The following is a 22214-nucleotide window of genomic DNA, read 5'->3' on the forward strand; positions in this document are numbered from 1 at the left end:
TCCAGCCCTCGAAGATTGTTATTTTGTTGCGAAGAGGGTGTTCCGTAAGTGCAAAGATCGTGAAAGTGGTGTCGCAGGTAGCTTAGTTACTGGCAGAGTCTTAATGCCGGTAGGGAAGAATGTGAGCCGAGCCGAACCGAAGCTAAAACAATCTACATAACACAATCCAGTGAGGACTGTTTCGCATGAGCACAGCGGCTATTTTTCCTGAAGCAAGCGGTTCGCATGATAAACGTACATTTTTTTGCCAGGTTTATGGTCAAGGTAGCAGCTGAAGCAAAGAACTGGGCTAATCACACATCTTTATGTTTTTTCCAGATTAACTGATTTTGAAGCCAGTTAAAAAAGTATATCCGCCGAAATTGTAACAAAAAAGTGAACAGTCTTCTAGAATACGAAGAGTAGAGCCATACTTAAAGTATAATTTGGCTTATCCTGTATTGAATATTTTTCAATTTTTAGCATAAAGTTTTATACGAGAAAAAAGTTTTGTATGACAAAGCTGCTAACAGTTTTTAAAGCAGAATTTAATTATTACAAAAAATTTAAGGCAATTTTGTCAACCCAAAATTAAAGAGAAAGCCATAGTGGCTGACATTGCGAGTCGAAAGTGACATCTTCATATTTTCATTTCTCCACAGCTTTTTGCTCTTCCCGAGCGCATTAGCGCCGACTGTTATAATTAAACTGCAAACGCCCAACGAAAATCAGCGAGCACGCTCTCTGCCGTTGGCTTACATTAGTAACAAACGGTAAATGAGTCTAAAGTAGGGTGACAGCACGAGCGAAAGTTAGTTAAAATATGTTGGCAGAACTTCGTGAATATTGAAATTTACAATTCGTGCGCTGCGACATAACGGGCAAAAGCGTGCGATAGTGAAATTTATGAGCGATCAGGCAGGTAGACTGCGCCAAGGGCGTGCAGGGAATTAGCGAAAATTTTCCCCAAGCAAACAGCGAGTACAACAAATGCCAGGTAAACAACAACAACAACAAGATCAGCGCGCAGAATGCAACGGAAGTGGCGGCGAGAGTTTTGCTTTTAACGCAAAGTGCTGTCGCTGCCTGTTAAGCGTGAGAAGGTCACACGAAATAGAGAAGTGGGGGAACGACTGCATGCAATCGCACATGGAACTGTGTGGGTAAAAACACGTTAAAAACTTGGGTGGCGAGCCAGTGTGTGCGAGTCATATGCAAATATGTGCGCATTTATACTGAATATTCAGTGGAAAATACTTTATTTGTTTATTTTTATTGCACTGTGGCATAAAATTTAGAATCCTTTTTTCATGGCTCACTTCAGCGCTGTCACATATACATATATGTAAATATATACGTGTGTGCGGCGCTGCAGCACTTCTTGCACCCCTTACATGCAATACCATTTGAATATCTAATGCTGCACTTGCAACGTGCAACATGCATATGCATGCATGCAACACGGCTGCGGGCGGCGCTAAGCGACTGAAAAAGTTCAAGGTGCACCAAAGGAAGGTCGTGCGTTTGAAAGTGGGGGGCATAAATAAACTTTTTATGCACAAACACATGAGAGGCGGCAGAAAGAGCGTTGCGCCGCTGCTGAAATGTAAACTCTAGTTGGTGCTTGTTACTAAGCGGAGTGTGTGTGGGCTGCTATTTGCTAGGCATTGACTGAAGTGCACACGTGCCGCAGGCAACGGAAACCACTGAAAGATTAAAGTAATCAGCGTTGTTTGTGTTGTTGCTTTTTATAACTTATTTTCGAGTGTGCTTTTAGCATGATTTTTGCTTTTATATTTCATAAAATGGAATTCTGCTTGCTGGCTGGCGTTGGATATATTCTTTTTGCAAGCCGACCAAAATGAAATATTGACTAAGCTACCTAAATAAATAGCAATGTGATTGGAAAAAATTTAATTTTCAGTAAAAGCGGCAAAACGTAGTCAAAGGCACAGTAGAGCAGATGTGTTAAATTGTTAATAAATTTCGAACATCGAGAAAATGTAATATAATTTTTTTTTAATTATATATGGAGAAAGGGATATTTTATAAAATTAGTAAAAAGAGAATAAATTTTTTTTTGCAAAAACAGAGTTGCCACCTAACTACAATTTCGTTTTTATTTCGAATTTCTAAGTCAAGAGGAAGAAGTAGTCAAAAGCACAGTGGAGCAAATATGATTTTTTTTTAAATAAATTTTGAACTTCGAAAAAAATGTAAAGTAAAGGATTTTTTTTTTTAATTTATATGAAGGATGGGACATTCAATAAAGTAAAAATTTAATACATTCAAAAAAGAACAGAATTGCCACCTGTCTACAATTTCGTTTTTATTTCGAAATTCGAAGTCAAAATGAAACTTCACTTTTAAAAGTGCTTCAATAAAATGTATAATAGAGTTGCCATTACTTAGAAAATATACGCTAGTGTAAAATATTGTAAATATACTCTATATATCTGGTATAACTCGAGAAGGAGTTGAGAACACATCCTGCTAAAACTAGGTTTGTCTAAAATTTTGTCAAATAACAAAAAATGAGTGAAAAATTAATACATTTTTACAAACACGGTGTTGACACCTAACTACAATTTAATTTTTTTTCGAAATTCGAAGTCAAGATGGAACAGCAATTTTAAAAGTGCTTCAAGAAAATATAAAATAAAGTTGCCATTATTAAAAAATCAGGAAAATTATAGCAGTAAAATATTGTAATTATGCAAAAAAAATCTGTTATTAATCAATGGGGAGTTTAAAACTTTTCCAGCGTGAAAAATAATAAATTTAAAAAAACGGAGTTGCCACCCAATTATAATTTAATTTTTTTTCGAAATTTCAATTCAAGATGAAAGGCCAATTTTGAGAGTGCTTCAATAAAATAGAGTTGCCATTATAACGAAAAATTATGAAAATTATATAACATTAAGTTATAGCAAATATACTCTAAAACGCCATATAAAAAAATTATAAGACCTATACATATAATAAGGACATGTCGAAAAATCCTGTACTGTAAAAAAATTTACAAATCTGAAAAATTTAAAGCTACTCTTCCTTTTGTAGTGTTCTTTCTTCTATTCTAAATTAAAAAAAAATTCAGTTGCAGCAAAGCTATAATTCCTTTCACAAACACATTTCTTCCGAGAACTTAAATCCGATCGTTCAGTTTGTATGGCAGCTATATGCTAAAGTGATCTGAATTGAACGATTTCTTCGGAGATTGAACCATTGTTTTAGCCAAATTTCTTGAAAATTTCTCTTCAAATAAAAGAAATGCCATACAAGCTCTTGATTCCGAACGTTCAGTTTATATGACAGTTATATGATATAGTGATCCGATCTGAACAACTTCTTCGAATAATAATCCACGACAATTTTTTACAGATATGTATGTATCTCAACGAAAAAATTAGAAATTTTTTTTTTCACATCATTAAATTTTTTCACTATCTACCCACAGTGCAACAGCTTTTAACCGAATTTTTGATATTGGCGCCAGTAGAGCTAATCAAAATTATTGTGTAAAAAGTATTTACAAAGTATAAAGTCTACAAAGCAATTTTCCCGTTATTTATAGCATACTTTTATTGCCTATAACAATTTACATGCCACTCTTGTACTGACTCAACAATGAAGAACCAAAAATATAAAAAAAAGTATGAAAAACAAAAAGCGAAATCCACTTTGAGTAACCCATGTAAATGGACGATGGCAGCACGAAATTGAAAACAAATTTTGGCAAAAGAAATGCTGCCTGAAATATACGAGGAATTTAAAAATCATTACACATTTTATATTAGCCCTTTTTCTGAGAGAGAGAGTTGTGTGTGTGTGTGTGTGCCTGGGTGTGTCGCCGCCTTAGTCATGCAAATACAATTTAAACATGACCGCCATGTAGGAGACTACGCTGAGAGCACAGCTTCCGGCCTAACAGACTTTCAGCTTACAATCGTACGTATGTATATGGTATATGCAACATAAAAAGTTTTATAACTTTAATGAAAAAGCCAGCAGTAGGAGGCTGCCGCAGCCAACGAGCCAAGTGGCACACAATCACGCGCAACGAAAGAGAGTGAAACAAGCAAAGTTCAAAGTGGGTTAGTCATAAATTTGAGCCACAATTTCACTTTCGGGATGACACACGCACACACACACGTACGGGCACTCACATGCACGTACAAGCACCCACACACATATACACACATGCACTCGAGTGTGCGTCTTTAAAGTTGCATAAATTTCCAGCATTTTGCCTCGTCGCTACTTTTTTGACTGTCCCTCCTGCTTTGGTTGCCTGTATTTTTGCTTGCCTGCTCATATTTCTTTGGCTTTCAGCCTTTGTTGGTTGGGTCCTTAAGGCTCTTAAATAATAATAAGATTTGGCCAAATATTAAGCAAAATGAATGTGCTCTCTTGTGGGCGCATATGTAGAATGATATTTTTTGTTTTTTGCGTGTAGGGTATATGTATGTATATAAGGTACTTGCATGCTCATTTCACATACATATATTATATATAAATATATGTTTCATAAGTGTAATTTAAAATTAGTGCCGCCTGGGTTGACCTTTTCCCCAATCACACACACGTAGCTCACTATCATAATTTTTCATTTGGTCCGAGTATGTACTTACATATATGTAAGTGCAGTATTTTGTAATAAAATACACGATTATGTGGCATGTGAATGCAGATTATGAACAGAAAAGGTTAAATTTCCTTGCACGTGTTCTCTGTTTTTCGGTAATTTGTTGGCTAATAAAATACTGATCGTAGATTAAGAGACATTGCTTACTCTTTAAACGTTGGTGGTTTCAAAATTTTATGTTTCGTGTTCTTGTAGTTAATCGAGGCTAGCTTCAATTAGTAGGGATTACGAAATATGTTTGTAGACAATGATCAGCAAATATGTTGAATAAAGTTTTAAGTACTAAAAAGGATTTTTAAATCACTGAAACCTTTGGAACTTTACCCAGCCCTCTCAGGAAGGGCTCTACCATGCTTGATATTGATAATATTTTTATTGCAGGAATAAGTATATAAGGAAATGTTTCCAAAGTAAGTTGCCAAGATTTCTTGCGAACTACTTAATCGATATGAGTGCAATTTCATTCACATCTGTGGGATATAATTGACAAGCTCTTCAACGAAAGATTTTTTTGTTCAATTACAATAAGTAAAAAACGTCGAGAAATATTCACCAAAATTTGTTTTTTTTTATAATCATCTTACATAATAGTTATTTGCGTTTCACCACTTTCCTAATTCCTTGTCTAATACTTCTGCTCTCTTGCGGAAGAAAAATTATTAACATGTCCACAACACCATTTGATCTCTGTTTGAATACCAATAATAATTTGGCCATAAATTAATTATATCAATAATTTGATATATGAGAGTTGCTTGTTCGATTCGCCTCTGATGTAAATAGCGACTATGAGAACTCTTTCAAATCAGCTAACACATTTAAGCACATTTCATTTTTAATGGATATTCTGAAGATCGTTTAAAAATTAGGTAATGGAATAGCCTTATAATATATTGTTGACTTACCGCCAGGCAATCAGAAAAAAACTCAGCTGTCAAAGAAAATAAAAAAGAGGACTTTAGAAGGATCAGTAATACTATAAAATCTTTTTTTTCAGGTATATAAACCATCTGATCAAACCATTAATCATGTAAAGTGCGCGCGCAAACTTTATCAACAAAAATATTTGTTCCTAAATTTCCTAAACTGCTGAGGGTTTGTTTTCGCCTGACGATTTTTGCTACAGTTAGAATAATTGAATGAAAATTTTGTCTGAAATTTTGTGTTTTTAATAGAATCACAGATATGGAATCGTTGAAAATGTTGTAAAATGTTGAAAGTATTAAGTAAAGGTTGTGACGTCATTGAAAACTTGCCTCATGCAGGTAGTCCATCCAACTCTGTTAATGACGATAACAGTGAAAAACTATAAGACACAGTGCTTCAAAATAGCGTGTTGGTAACATAAGATCTCTACATCTCTTAGGGATTGACTCAACACTTTTAGCTAATGTTTTAGGTATCAAGCGTGTAAATGCTAAACTCGTACCAAAATCGTTTGCAAAAAGCAAAAGCATATTACTTTTGACAAGTCGTGGGCTTATGAATATGACGTCGAAACTGTCTAACGGTTTAGCGAATGGATCTAGAAAAATCAGCCTAATTCGAAGAAACCAAAATTCGCTGAAGGCACTGCAGGCCATCCCAGCCAAGGATTAATTTAGAATAATCGTTGGCATGCCACTATTGGCTCAGGAGCATATTTTGAAGGAATAGAAATCTATTTTAAAATACGTGAATATAAAGTTTTTTTTTGGCAGTCCGGGTCAGACTGATCAAATGGTATACGCATATACACAGTCCTTACATTCTGCGTTCTTCTTCAGATCTGAGTATTCTGATCTGCTGAAATTCGCGCCAAGAGCAGGTATCCTAAAGAATGACGACTCCGCATGGACCTAGCAACGGAACTCCATCTGATATCGCAAAGGACCAAAACTGGTCTAAACGTGACTCATTGGCTTACCTAACCTAACTTAATATAACGTAAGTGTTCTGATCCAGCAATAATATGGATGAAAATAAAACGACAAATCAAATCTCAAGTAGAAAAAGAGTACGAAGAAGAATTGAGTGAGACTAATGTTTTTAAGATAGTTAAAAATATGTCAATCATTTGACGCTGGACGGACTCTGTTTAGTACTCTCATATTTGAACAAGAACAATACTTTCTTATTAGGTCAGGTAAGATATTCTGAACTACTTGTAAGTATGTAAGTGCATTGAAATCAAAATCGCTTTTAAAATGCTGACTTTGCCATCACGATTGTCATATTAGTGATGAGTATGGTACATGGAATGGCCGTCGATGGCGTCTCTATTAGGGAATAATTGGCAGCATTGATTGATTTTTGAATTTTAAGTGCTTCTGCGATGCTTTTGAAATTCAATTCATATATCAGCTGTCATGAAAGATAAGCATGAATGAGAGTTTAATGAATTTATGAAAAGGAATTTTTGAGGAAGTTAAATATAAATAAGTCTATTTTCGGTATGACGACGCTACTAGCGAATTTTTAGTTTTGGAGTACTCTTGGATAATCGATTGATACTGAATATTTAATTGTGGCATCAGTTAAGCTTTGAAGGTATATAGATGCCATACAAACTGACTGGTCCAACTCAAGTTCGTGTGTGAAAAACCTTTTAGTTTGCAAAGTATCTTCACAAAATTTTGCAAAGCCATACAAACTGACCTCTCTAAATGAAGATAAATATCTTTTTATGCCCTTTTTTGCTATAAGAACTACACCAAAGAAGGGAATTTAAAACTTGCCATATTCTCTTCTTGAATATTTGAAGTCGAAAATGAACAGAAAAGCTGGAGAAATTACGCCCGAAATGCATTCATATTTATTCATGGAATTCTTTACATGAGTATGCCTTTAAACTTATTTGTGCGCGAATTACAATAATAAATGAGCAACAACAATTAAAAGGCCACAAAAATTGTTGCAAGCGAAAGTGCGAATTTTTAACTGTTAACCGAAACATACCGGACGGAGAGTATAAATTCATGAGTATGCAGATGTAAAATTATTATACCTGCCGGCTGCGGTAAATTTGTGAGTGAATATGTAAAATGCCAGCAAATGGTTTCGGGCTGATTTGACTGTTGCAGAGCAGCTGTCGCCAGCTGCAAACGCTCTTCATGAATATCATATTTTGCATTTGTTGATTTAATGCACTCGTCGAGCTTACGCAAACAAATTCACATGATGGCACAGTGCAACCCCCATGCTCCTCACCTCACTCTCTCTCCGCTTGATCCGTTGGTAAATAAAAATATTTTTGTTGCAATTCTTTTAACCAAGTGGCGGATGAGGAGTGGACGAGGGAAGTGACACACAGCGGCAGGCGAAGTATGATGGTGTCCATTTGTGTGTGTGTCTGTGTGTTAGTGAGTGAAAAAATCAAACCGAATTTGCAAAAGGGAAAACCAAAAACTTTTTTCTAGTCAAAAATGTGAAAAGAAGCAATTTATCCCACATAAACACACTCACATACGTACCCATGCGCAAACAGAGGGAGAAAAGTAAACACATGCAAAATATTCACATAAATGTGTATGGGTGTGTGCGCCGTTCATGAAAGCAGTTTGCATATCTTTAAGCGTTGTTGTTACTCTTTGTTGTTGTTGTTTCGCTATACTCTATGTTGTTGTTGTTACACGATGTGCGTACATATGTCAACTCAAATTGCGTACTTACCTCAAAATGTGATTTCCTGCTTTTATACTTTGCTCTGTGCTGTTATTGCTGGTTGTTGGTGATTGTTGGTGGTTGTTGTTGTTGTTGCTGTGGCAGTTGTTTCGCTGTTGACATTGGCTTTTACATATTTGCGGATAATGTTGCACATTTGCGTGCATTTATTGCGCCGTTCACGTATTTGTGTGTGTCTGTGCGTCGCTTGGAGCAACAGCTGCTTTGATCCGCCAGCGCAAAACAACTCCCGTTACAATCGAATAACGCTTGTGAGTATTGAGGAAATACCAAAAATATCTGCAATCAAAAAGAAGAAGAAGAAATGTGTTTGAGGTTAACGTGATATCAAAGACTAATGCGATTGGCGACGTTGTGACATCTATTGGCAATAAAAAATGGATAAAATATGCTGATATTGGTGGGCGGAAATGGATCAAACTGTAGACAAATCGCAAAAAATGGAGTATAATTTAATACGAGAATATAAGGAATTATTTGACTTAAAAATGGACTAAATAAGTTTCCTATATTCTGCTTCAGCTTAGAACTATAAAAAGTCCTAATAATAATTTGAACCCCAGAGTGCACTTCAAGCCAAAAAGTTTCGATTTTTGAAAATTTTAGATTAACCAACCTCTTGAATGAAATATCTACAAAAACTCCACATTCCAGTCTTACAACATACATATGTACTATGTATATAGGTATATAGGGCTTTTCCTGTGGTGTCTTATGCCTTTTTCTTGATCGCTGTATACATATGGATGTATGAGGCGCTTGAGACTACACTTACATATCTTAGGTTTGGGTAAAAGATCGATCCAAAGTCCCGGATAGCATCCACTTTGAACAGCTGACACCATCGAATCCTTGTGATATCTTACTACTTTTAAGCCTCTCAAAAATCTACTAAGACCTTTAAGACCTCCATAAATGTGTAGAGGCGGCTGATATGAAAATTTTCTAAGGTGCCGAGATGATTCAACCGCAGTTTTGCCAAAGTCGGACAATAGAGGAAAAAATTGCTTGAGTTTTTTAACGTCACCTTCCTTCATACAACTTTCAGATCGTTAATTTTACCACACACATGCCTAGGAGGCAATGGCCAGTAACAATTCCCACAACTGCGGTAATATTAGTCTTTCTGAGGGAGAGATAGTTCTGTACATTCCCTGCCTTCTGCACTAAGTAAGAAGAAGTCATACAGCAGCTAGTTGTTGGCCAGCGCCTGCTAAGCTGTTGCGAAGTCCTGAAATTCATTGCTAGAACGCAGGAGACCCAACTTGTTCCCAATGCGTTGTAATCGGCTAAATGGTTCCTCTCTTGCGACCTGGTCGGCTTTCAAGCGATTCCGTTTCGACAGAGCATCCAGACGAGTCTGATAGTACATTATCATGATGTTATCAACAGTCTAGGCAGACATTAACTTCTTTGAAAACATAGGGAGCCAGCTCAAATTGAAGTAAATGCTAGACTTTCTGAAAGAGGATGTACTACAGCCAGCGCTGCTTGAAAAATGATACAAAAGTATGTTTGAGGAAGAGCTAAACCAGCATAGCATACAACCGTTTCTAAAAAAAAAAATAATGAGTGCAAAACTCAGTAGTTAACAGTAGTTAACTATCAAGTATCGGTGATGAATAATAAAAATATGTACATATATTGTGGATTGATATCTTCTTGGAATGAAGTTGGGAATATAAGATAACACAATGTATTTGAAGCAGTATAACGAGGGTAAATTTTCAGAAGAATAAATTCAATTGCTTATTGCCAAATACCATCCTATACAAGACTATGTTCGTTTACCCAAATGTTACTTCTTCATTCCCTGACTTCTTAAATGTAATTTTTACTTTCTTTAATAGGTTACAGTAAATTACGTCTCAACAGAGCTTCAAAAACAGCTTATTGAGAAAACTCCAAACGTGGTCAAGAGAAACGATCTAAGAAAAGCTGGTACAACGCTACAAAAGATTAAGCTTTTCTGGGACAAAGCGAGAAATGGATATGGATATGGTTGGAACACCAATAAAAAGAACATTTTTAAAACATTACGACGATAGAACCGTCAACGAAAGTGGAAGACTATTAAGTTCAGGAAGGGTGATCTATTTCAAGGTTTGCTACTTTTTTAAAGAAAAGACACAGAAACTTCAAATTTAATGGGGAATGTTTACTATCATTCGAAAGAACACTTCTTGGCATTCATTTTTTGAAGATTATTTCCTTCAAATGTTCGCCGCGGTTACGTCTCAGTTGTTCCATCCGTGGAGTCTAATTTTTTATGACTCGTGCGAGCTTTACGACTGGTAACTGGCAAATGACACGCCTGATGTTTTGCACCAAGGCCTGAAAAGAAATGGGATTATCCGCATAGACTTTAAATTTACATACCCTCAGAAAAATGTTAACAGTGTAATATCACATTTTGGTGGCCAATCCATTGCCCCAAAATATGAAATTATCTGCTCACAGAAGTGTTCTCTCAATGAATCCATTGACTTTACGTTGTTGTTTAAGCCAAATGTCGCCGAGATCACGAACTTCAATTTCAGGCATCAAGTTGTCGGTTATCATGGCGCGATAACAGTTGTCATTCACAGCAGAGACACTGGCTACTAGCATAACGCCGACAAGCATCCTTACTAGGTGTAGTAGTGCTACTTTTTATAGTTTTTCCTATATCATATATTTATCAGGTTTCGAAATATGTTCCGCAGCGATCTAAATTGGAATGCATCAGAATATTTATGGCTCTTCATTTCAACAAATTAAAGGCAGCTATAAATCATAAGGAAGTAAGCTTTCCGGCTTCGTGTTGATTGGCAGTTTCAATTTAAAAGAACGGGTATATCCACCTATTAAACATGTTAGAACTTGCCTTTCCTTTATTCGCCATAAGTTTTTGACAAGTAACTAGAAGAGGACTATAATAAACTACTTTGATCATTAGCTTCGAAACATGTTTTGAAATTTCCTTCTAAATCTTGGTAAGCTCTTTAATGTGATCCCACATTAAAGGGTTTTTTCAACTTCAATTCATATTACTCGAGTTTAGTAACAAAATTATAATTTGTATATTAACCTGCTTACGTGTGTGCCTGTAGGTTTTGTGGAAACTCGAAGCTTTATAATTATCATATGATACATAAAACATTTCGGGCACTTGTAATTTCGTATGTAAATCTTTGTTTTCCTTTCACCATGAAATTAGTTCCGCCTTCAAGCATGACTTAGGCATTTTTCATTTCAAGACACATGCTAACTTACATACATACTCGTACATACGTACTTGTGAGCAACAGCAAAGCAGTTCAACACATTTTTGTTCTCAAATTCCAATCAACATTGCTTTTAAGCGTTTTTGAGGTTAGGGCCTCAACTGCGTTTTATGATAAAGGTGATGTATAGCAAATATACACATATGTACATAAGTATAATTTTTAATTTGCTGCTGGTTTTCAGCGTACACATACAAATATACAAACATTAACAAAGGCATGTATGCCAGAATGTTATTAAAAATGCTTTATTACCCTTGAAGTATTTACATTCTTGCATACAATTTCTTCTTCTGCAACAACAATTACAAAACAAAGGAGCTTCTTTGGGATGGAGTTTGGCGTATGGCCACAAAACTTTTGAAATACTTATGTCGATTGTATTAAGTGGGTGTGAACGACCGTAGCCCTCGGCACGGCACTCAATTATTTAGCGTTCCAGTGAGAAGTGCCACGAAAACAATAATAATATATGCATATGTACATAAAACGTGAATATAAAATGCAAAATTTACGCTCTTATGGCTTGACCATAACAAATGAGGTCATAACGGTCGACCGCTGTAATTAAAGACGGCGGCGCAGTTTGTAGGCGCCAGTTGGAGAAAATCACTTAATGGAGGCAAAATCGTGAACAAGAGAATGTGTGTGATGAAGCTAAGTAATTTACGGATTTTTAATATTTTTATAAAATAATTTGAAATTCTTAAATTTTATTTACGCATTTTTCAGACAAATTTAAATATTTTGGATTTAAAAATCTCTTGATTTATTTGATTTTATGTAATTTTTTTTTAATTACAGTCATAAAACAACCACAAAAAATTAATGGTGTACGCGCCAATATATACATAATAGAAATTCATAAGCGGCTGAAGGTTTAACTTGTGAGTATAATTTGTTTTTTTTTTTTTTTTTTAATTTTAAAGACTAAATAAGGAAAAAAAGATATACCAAAATGTGTCTTGATCTTTCTAAATAATTTGCTTTCAAATGACATAGTACCGAGTTTTCCATTTTTACCTATTACAAACACTTGCTACATTTTCAGGTGTTCTACTCTAAATACTTTCTGGTTAGTGGCCGCTATAAAAATAGGAGAAAAAATTACCATGGTTACGCCTAATTGTAGGCAACAATTTCCCATATATCTTTTGATCCCCGAGGATCTCTAGCTTTAGGCTATTAACATATAGAAAAATTAAAGTTTGGAAACGATGGAGAATTATTTAAAATATTATATTTTTTTAAAGAGAATATAAAGAAATTAAGTCCAGGAAAATAAATGGAATAAAGTTTTACTTGATATCGCCCAATTGTATGCAATGATTTTTGCCATCGCATTTTATACCCAAAAGTTGTCTACTTTTAGGATAGTCATGTATGTATATATAGCCAGGAAACTAAATGGAATAATTCCGATTTGTCGAGTTTTTGTTATTTTGTTCTTTAAAATATTTGAAATATTTTTGGTCAGCGATTGTCATAAATATGGGCGATGAAATTATCATAAACGCTCTTAACTTTAGGTCATAATTATGGCCATATCTCTTGCTATGAAAAGGTTCTCTACTATACGTTAGTAGTACACAGAAAAAGAAATATTCGAGAGACCTAAGACTTAATAAATACATATTTCCAATTTGTCTAAAAAGAATGTGAAAGAATTATGCTTTTAAAGCTCAAGAAATCTATTAAACTAAATATAGTACACAAAACGTTTTCTATGCTCAGAGATTAAAAAAAAATTTAGATTCAAACCCAAAATCAATTTAATTATTTGTACCTATTTAAATAATTTCTTAGCTAGAACTGCCATGAAATAGGTGAAAAATATAGTAAATGCGCCTAATTGTAGGCATTTATTTTTGTCATACCTCTTTATATCCGAAATTTTACTACTATAAGCAAAAATACATTCGGAAATGAAAACCATGGAGGGGATGAAGGTCTTCGTGAACTGATACTGATACATACCATATATTCACTTTTTCTAAAAAAAAATGTGTACCAATGATGCTATCAGAACTCAGGAAATCTATGAAATTGGATAGAGTGCTTAAAAAGTTGTGTGAGTTCAGATGATGATTAACTTAGTTTCAAACCCAAATTATTAAAATACTTTTTCTTTTTTAGTTATCATTAGAAGAAATGACAAAATTATCGTAAATGCGCCTAATTGTAGGCAACAAATTTTTTCGTAACTTATAAAGTGTTTAAGTATCTATGATGGTGCTATGTCATAAAAATTTTTTGAGAACTATCAGGTTAACTAATAAAAATAGTAAGTAAGTATCAATGGTGAAAAAATGGCGCTGTTAGAACTTATGAAGTCAAACAAAGTAAGCAGAATATATTGAAAATTTTGTATATCGTGAAGTTTTGAAATAATGCATAATTAAAGATTAAAATTTTTAACTAAGAATACAATTTTTAAGTTAAAAAAAAATAGAAATTAAATTAGAATCTCAAACTTTACTCGTATGATTTTTCTAAAAGCAGTTACTTATATAGACCAAGTCTGAACTTTTTTGAAAGTTTAATTTAAGTAAAATATGTCAATAGTCATCAAAAACCATTACCAGGTCTTCTTTATTAACGTGTTTCACTATTTCGTCCTTTAGTGCTATCTTTAAATTCTTTTAACATAGCCGTGTTCCTCCAGCCTCTCACTCCAGCTGCTTTTACAGTGTGGCTCCCTCATCAATTTTTCTTCATTTCACAATTTCACTTGGCAAATGATTTCAATTTAAACTTAATCAAAGTAGCCATTCAAAAGCCATCTAGTAGCAAATGAAAAAAGCACGGCTACAACAAAAACAACTCAAACTTCACATCTGCAGCAAAATTAACTTCAATTCAAGGCAATTGAGGAAAGTCATTGGAATTTTAAAATAATTTCCAAGCGCAACAATGGGGAGCGTGACACCCAGGCACAGCAGAGACCCCACAGTTAACTAGAAAAAAACAGCTGTAACAACAACAACAGAAAAAACGAGAGATTAAGCAGTTGAATTTGCATTTTAAACTGACAATGTGACAATAAGCAAGTAACGTAAGCAAATATTGTCCAGTCGCTAGCGAAAGCCAAACGGTTCGGGGCAGGGCCGGCCGGCCCATGGCAATAATGAGAATTGCCGCAACAAAAGTTAAATTGCAAATCAACTTTAGAATGCGGAGTACAATGCGCGCAACGCTACGCAAGAATGGCGAACAGCGCGTGCCTAGTACGAGAGCGAAGACGAGTGCGAGTATGAGTGCGCCTACGAGTAGTGCCGTTAACTGCTGGCGCTCAAGTGGACGCGGTGCGCATTGAACGCCAACGGCATATCAAGCGAGCAAGTAGCAAAGTTGCAAGTGAAAAAATGTATTTGTGTGTGCGTGCGCTTAAGTCGCAGGGAAAATTGACATTGAGTAATTAGTGCCAATTGACTCTTGGAAAATTGCTAGCGCGTTCGACATTAAAGGCAATTTATCGCAGCGCTACGCATTTATTGTATTTCACTTGCACTCCTCCAGTATTGTGTATTGGATAGATTTTAAAATCTATAACTATAGTACATGTTTGCACTTAAGATGTGCTTTTATGCAGTGCCTGCTTGAGCTCTGCGTCTGAGTGGCTGTATGCAAAGGTCGTGAGCTTGTCATGACAAAGTAAATTTTATTAATTTGTTTTGAGAACGAGACATTTCGCATTGCGCTTAAGACTTTTTGCAATATTTACTCTAAATAGTTATTTTAGTTTTAGTGCTTTTTCTGGGGGAAGAAAGTATAAAAGAAAAACAAGATAAAATGTTAACTTCGATCAATTGATTTTGACCAGTTTGTATGGTAGCTATATGCTAAATTGGTTCGTTCTGAACAATTTTTTAAAGCAAGTTAGATTTTTTTTCGGTAATAATCTGTGCCAAATTTCAAGAAAATATCTCGTCAAATAAAAATGTTTTTATCAAAAGGATTCGAATTTGATCTTTCAGTTTGTATAACAGCTATATGATAAAATTGTCCGATCTTAACAATTTCTTAAGAAACTATAGAACTGCTGTCAGCAATATTGTGTGCTGAATTTCATGAAGATATCTCGTTAAATAAAAAAGTTTACCATATAGGGACTCGAATTTGATCGTTCAGTTTGTATGGCAGCTATGTGTTATAACGATCCGATATAATCAGTTTCTTAAGACATTATAGAATTTTCTACAGCAATAACCTGTACTGAATTTCATGAATATATCTCGTCAAATAAACAAGTTTTTTTATATTATATAAGGACTTGTGTTGGATCGCTCGGTTTATATGGCAGCTATGTGCTAAATTGGTTCGATCTGAACAATTTCTTGACAATATATAAATATGCTCTCAGTAATAATATGTGCCGAATTTCATGACGATATCTTTTCAAATAAAAAAGTTTTCCATACAAGGACTTTAGTTGAGTCGCTCAGTTTGTATGACAGCTATATGATATAGTGTTTCGATATCGGCGATTCCAACAAATAAGCTTTTTATTGAAGAGAAAAGTGTGTGTGCAAAATTTCAGTTCGATATTTCAAAAACTCAGGGACGCTTTCGCGTATATACATACAGAGAGACTGACATGACAAACTACATAAGTCGAATCTGCTCGTCACACTGATCATTTATATAAAAGTTTGTACATATGGGATCTCTAAGGCTTTCTGCTATGTTTTACAATCTTTGTAACCAACTTGATACCACCTGTTCCGAGTATAATCATATATATGTACATACTTAAAGAAATATTTAATGAAGACTAAAGCATAAATCTTAAAGAAGTAAAGTTAGAAAGAAATTTGCTTTAACTTACATAAAGCAACAAATTGAGCCATAAAACCATCTCCCTGTTCTTTTTTGGCTTTAAAAGCGACATTTAAGCGCATCAATGTCTCAATTCCGGTCTTCGTAACGCTACTTTGTATGCAAAACTCAGCGATTATTGACAATCAAGTGACTAATTCAGGGTTCTGTCTTGACTGACGCCTCATTGCAAACGACAAAATAACACAAAAAAGAAATCAAAATACGAGAAAAAGTAATTTACTATGCGTCAAATCGCCTTTGCATTTTTATAGCTCATAAATGAATTAAAACAAGATTGCCTGAATACGGCTCATAAATCCCGCGTTTGCAGCGCTATCGATTAGACACTGGTCACATATGACTGGTGTCACACTGGCATAGTTAATGGCGCGTGAGTTATATGCAAGCCCAGTAGGAAAATTTGTGCGACTTAATTAGGAACTAATTATTAATCATTATTATTGCATATTTGATATATTATAGGAAATCTCAAATATTTCATATCTCAAATCCATAAACAAAAATAATTTTTAGAAATTAAAAATAAATATTTATAAGGGTGCACCTCGCTCTGGGCGACCTATCGTTGAAAAAGTCCATGAAATTATGGAAAATATTGACCAGGACCGTCACATAAGCAGCCATGACATCGCTAAGGAACTTAACATTCATCATCAAACGATTTTGAACCATTTAAAAAAGGCTGGCTACAAAAAGAAGCTCGATGTTTGGGTACCACATGAATTGTCTGTGAAAAATTTAATGGACCAAATTAACATCTGCGATTCTTTGCTCAAACGAAATGAAATCGAACAATTTCTGAAGCGAATGGTAACAGGAGACGAAAAGTGGATCAAATACGACAATGATGTACGAAAAAGATTATAGTCCAAGGTGATGAAGCTCAACAAATGGTCGCAAAGCCAGGATTGACGCCTCGAAAGGTTATGCTGAGAGTTTGGTGGGATTGGAAAGGAATCATCCACTATGAGCTGCTCCAGCCTGGTCGAATGATTTATTCTACATTTTACTGTCAACAACTGATGAGATTGAAGCAAGCAATCGAAAAAACGGCCAGAATTGATCGACAGAAAGGCTTTGTCTTCCATCAGGACAACGCCAGACCACATACATCTTTGATGACTCGGCAAAAACTGGAAGAGCTTGGCTGGGAAGTTTTGATGCAACCACCATATAGCCCTGACCTTGCACCATCGGACTACCATTTGTTTCGGTCAATGCAGAACTCCCTTAATGGAGTAAAGTTGGCTTCAAGAGAAGCTTGTGAAAATTACTTGTCGCAGTTTTTCGCCGGGAAACCAGAAAAGTTTTACACTGATGGAATAATGTCTCTAGCGGAAAAATGGCAAAAAGTGGTAGACCAAAATGGTAAGTATTTTATTTGGTTCATTAAAGCTCGTTATAAAGATAAAAAATATAATAATTTGAAGTGTGAATAAAAATACGAAAAAAATTGTTCGACTACCCAATATTTGACTTGTAGGTTGCAGGTATTTGAAATCGAATAATTTTGTTTCATCAGTAGATTTTTATCTGTGAAGCATTTTCCTACATAAAAATATTAGGGGTTTCTTGTTCACACCAAAAAAAATATTTTAGTTAAAATAAAAAATACTTTTTCTATAACAACAAAAACTACTTCTTAAATAATTTTTTCCTGCAGGGCATGTTAATCAGCATCAACTCGTATTATAAGACATTAAAGCATAAGCACACATATACATTTACGTACATTTGTGTGGAAGTTCAGGGCACCCAGCATCGTTTTTGGAGCGTGGGTACCGTTTTGTGGACTTATACCTTTTTCGGACGGCCTGTGAGTCAGCTGATAAGCCGCTTATCGTCATTTAATGCCACGCTAGACGAAATTAGACCGAGATCTTATTTTATTTTATTTCGTATATACACTGTTCTCTTATTGTTGTTGTTGTGGTAAACTTTTAAATTTGAGGCATGCAAATGCGGTCAATTTAAATGCGGCGCGTTGTTGTAAAACTTAAAATTTATGATTTCCTTAAACAGCATTTACATGAGGCGTGGAAAAAATAATAGAGATGTCAATTTAAATCAGAGATTTCATTGTGAGCCGATTAGAAGAAAAAGAAAACAAAAAATAAATGAAAAAAAAATAAAATAAAATAATAAAAAAAAAGTGCAGAAAAACCGAAACAAATTACAGCGAAGTCGCCGAACGCTGCGGGGCTGCTGCGAGACGCCCCAGATTTTACACAACAAAACGAAATTATAATATTATTTGTACGCCGATGGCATGTGTTGTTGTTTTTATTGTTGTTATTGCGCTATTTATTGCCCATTTGTTGGTTGAATGCTTCAAAATGAAAATATCAATAATAAATGCGCACGAAAACAATAGAAAGTGATCGGTTGAGCAACAAGAAGCAAACAAAGTAACAACAACAACAAAAGTCAATATTAAAATTACAACAACAGCAAGCATAAAGTAGTGGCTGCAATAAGAGAAAATTAAGAAGAAAAAACAAAACGGTAAACATATTGTGAAAATCAATTGCCTGTACTGCAGCCCCTCTCTCCCCCCTTCCACGCTGTTTGCTTTGCTCTTACATTCGTGTATTGTCTTAATCAAAATTAAAAGCGCTGTTGCAGTTAATAAAGCGATTTGTTTGCTATCGCTTCGCATGCCACTTCCCACAGCCACTTTGTGAATTGAATAACAACAACAACAACATGAAATGTAAAAAAAAAGTGTGTTGTCGAGATTTTTTCCTAACCATTTCTTTATTTATTTATTCATTTATTACGCTTCATTGCGTTTATTTGTTTTCGAAAATTTTCTCCTCCACACTTTTACGCTCGTGTGCAAGGGAGCCTCATTAAAAAGGCAAAAACAACACAAAAAAGACAAAAATGAAAAACAATAGCATGAAAAAACATAAAAATGTAGAAAAATATTGAGAAAAGTTACAAGAAAACAGCAACATTAACAACAACAAAAACAACAACAACAGCGGACAATACCTGCTTCATGGTAAACTAATGGCTTTGTGCTTCTTTTCCCTTGTCTCACCCTCTAATGTATGTAACTCTGTAATCTTGATGCCTGCTCATCTCCGATTTCATTTGCCACCCGCCAGCCTGTCACTTGAACTTCTACACTCTGTGATTTTATAACGCCCTTAAGTAAATATCTTTAACTATACATACATATGTATATGCACAAGCGTGGCTCACTTAGAGGAGAAAATCTTCAAGAAATTAAAGTTCAACTTGTGGTTCTAATAATAATAATAAAGATATGTAAATATATGAATATGTATGTATATATGAGTATATGTATATGTATGTTTAGAGTCATGCACGTTTCTTGTGAGCCATCCGAACAAGGTAGACAGCTTAAGGGACTGGCGCTCGTAATGAGATATGTTACATTGCACAGTGAACAGTATAATGGCGGAAAGTATATAAGACGGTAAGAAATTATGTTGTAAGAAATTATAGTTATCAAAAATAGCTTTAATATAAAAAAGAAGCTATTCACATTTCGAATACTAGGTTTTCCGAAAGAAATTGAACAATTTTCTCTTATTTTTTTGATATAAATGTACAAAACTTTGTTATTGAGTATATTAAGGGGTTATATCCAGTTGTGAAATTGAAAACCATTTTTTTTGGATACTTTACAAGTACATACTTATATTTGAAAATATTCGCTGAAAATTTGAAGCTTATTCGGCAAATCGTTTCGGAGATACAGGAATATTTGTAAGAATTTTTTAACTTAGTGTTATCGGTTCCCAAAACTTTTAATGCGTTTTTCTCGAAACACTGTGTTCCGAGTCAGTGAAGAAAATTTCTTCAAAACGGATAAGTCGATCGACTTGAAATTTTCCCAAAACCACACATTGAGCCACTGTGAAATGTAAAATTAAAAAAAAAGGTATTTTTGGTTAACCCATCATTTTCTTAAAAATCAAAATTTTGACTAAAACTTCACCATCCCCTGCATTCATCTATAGCAATAATACATTTTTATTGATTTTTTGAATTGGAAATAGCTTTAAGCAAAACAATTTTCTTCACAGCCAGAAACATTTTTTCGGAGATTCTCGTAGATCGTAGATGTAATGTCAAATACCTACAAACTTCTATAGTGTGATATTCACTCTAGTCAAAGCGTCTTCAATTAATCACAAATCTTTTTAGGTACTTTGTTTTTATCTTTGCTAAAAGTGTGAGATCGTTGGAATTTGAGCCTTTATCTGGCAATTGCGGGATTTTCCAGAAAGAAAAGTTGGTTGATTAGATCCGCTTACGCAACTGGCATCTGGTTATGGATTTTCAATCTTACCGCGTGAAACCTGATCGAGCAGTGGTCAGTTAGAACTCCTTAACTGAAAAGTGAACTTTGCTCAGAGCGCACAGTTCATTAGACTTTTTACGATTTATCCTGAACCAGAATGAATGACCTTGCGATTGCACAGTTGCTAGTAAAGGATTTTACAATAGATGTTATACGTTTTTTAAGTTCCGTTTCGGCCAATTTCATGTCATGATCTGTATCTTTTTTGCTCGCAATTCGTCGAATTGTTGAAAATTTCGGCAGCACATTTTCTTTTCATAATGTTCCAGTGCCAATAAGACAAAGAACCGCTTGAAGTAATAAAAATATTGCCGCCGTTCAAGCAAATGTTGCTGAAGATCGCAATTTGTCGATTCCAAGACGTTCTCAAGAGTTGGGACTGTCCAAACCAAAATCGAGCGAAATTTGAGAAGTATTTGGGTTGCATCTATATAAAATTGTTCTCACTTAAGAATTGAAGTGGTGCGGTAAATGAACAAAGCTGTCGATTCTGATGTAAGGAAAATCTAAAAGTTACTTATGAACAACCATCACATTTACCTAAATTGACAGTTTGATGTGGTTTTTGGTCTAGTAGAATCAACGGTCTGAACTTCTTTCGAAATGAAGCTGATGATAACGTTACTGCCATTGGAGAGCGATATATGTACTTGTAGATCGATGATAATCAACTTTTTATGGCCGCAACTGGAAGAAGTTGATCTTGACAACAGCTAATTTCAACAAGACGGGGTTATCTGCCACACAGCACTTGCAATAACCGAATTATTGCGAGAAAAGTTTGAAGATTCGATTATTTCAAAAAATTTAAATTGAATTGAACATTGAACGACCTCCAAGATGTTGTGATTTAACACCATTAGACTTTATCTTGTAGGGTTAATTGAAGTCATTGATCTTGAGCAATAAATCAGACTCTCTTCAAGCTTTAGAAGTCAGAGTTGGATTGGTTATTCATCATATGACTTGATTTAGAGCAAAAAATACTTGAAAATTAGGTTCAACGAATTCGTTCCTGCAAGAGAAGTCGTGGAGGCAATTTTAATGCTGTTATATTCAGAAGAATCGATAGTACTTCAAATTAAATAAAAAACATATCATTGTTATTGGAAAAGCGTGGAAAAAATCATTTGTGTTTTATAAAAAAAATGGAATAAAGTTAGTTATCGTAAGTATGGAAACGAAAAATTAAGAATATAAATCAAAAATTAAATTTAATAAAAAAAAAAATTGTAAATAAATTAAAGGCAATTGGAATAAAATAAGGAAAATAAAATTAAGATCATTTATTTATGAATATGTCCGAAATTAGTTATCGTAAGTATGGAAACGAAAAATTAAGAATATAAATCAAAATTTTCTAAAAAAAAATTAATTTGAATTTGTCACCATAAAAATATTATTGCACACCACTGTAACGTCAACGTCAAGGCAGCAAGTGAGATATCAAAGCTTGGCATCGAAACAAATGAAGCGTTCG

At 34.5% G+C, this 22214-nt stretch overlaps 1 protein-coding gene across 2 annotated transcripts in view; it reads right to left on the reverse strand.

Annotated features, from left to right (window-relative positions):
* LOC126760136 (uncharacterized) overlaps positions 1 to 22214 on the reverse strand; it is a 271609-nt gene that overhangs the window by 114496 nt on the left and 134899 nt on the right. For both annotated transcript variants that reach the window (XM_050475571.1, XM_050475570.1), the window contains one exon: positions 8276 to 8566. The gene's annotated coding sequence lies outside the window, so the exon portion shown is untranslated. The remainder of the gene's footprint in view (positions 1 to 8275; positions 8567 to 22214) is intronic.

Source organism: Bactrocera neohumeralis, chromosome 5, assembly GCF_024586455.1.
Source record: "Bactrocera neohumeralis isolate Rockhampton chromosome 5, APGP_CSIRO_Bneo_wtdbg2-racon-allhic-juicebox.fasta_v2, whole genome shotgun sequence".
Classification (NCBI taxonomy): Eukaryota; Metazoa; Arthropoda; class Insecta; order Diptera; family Tephritidae; genus Bactrocera; species Bactrocera neohumeralis.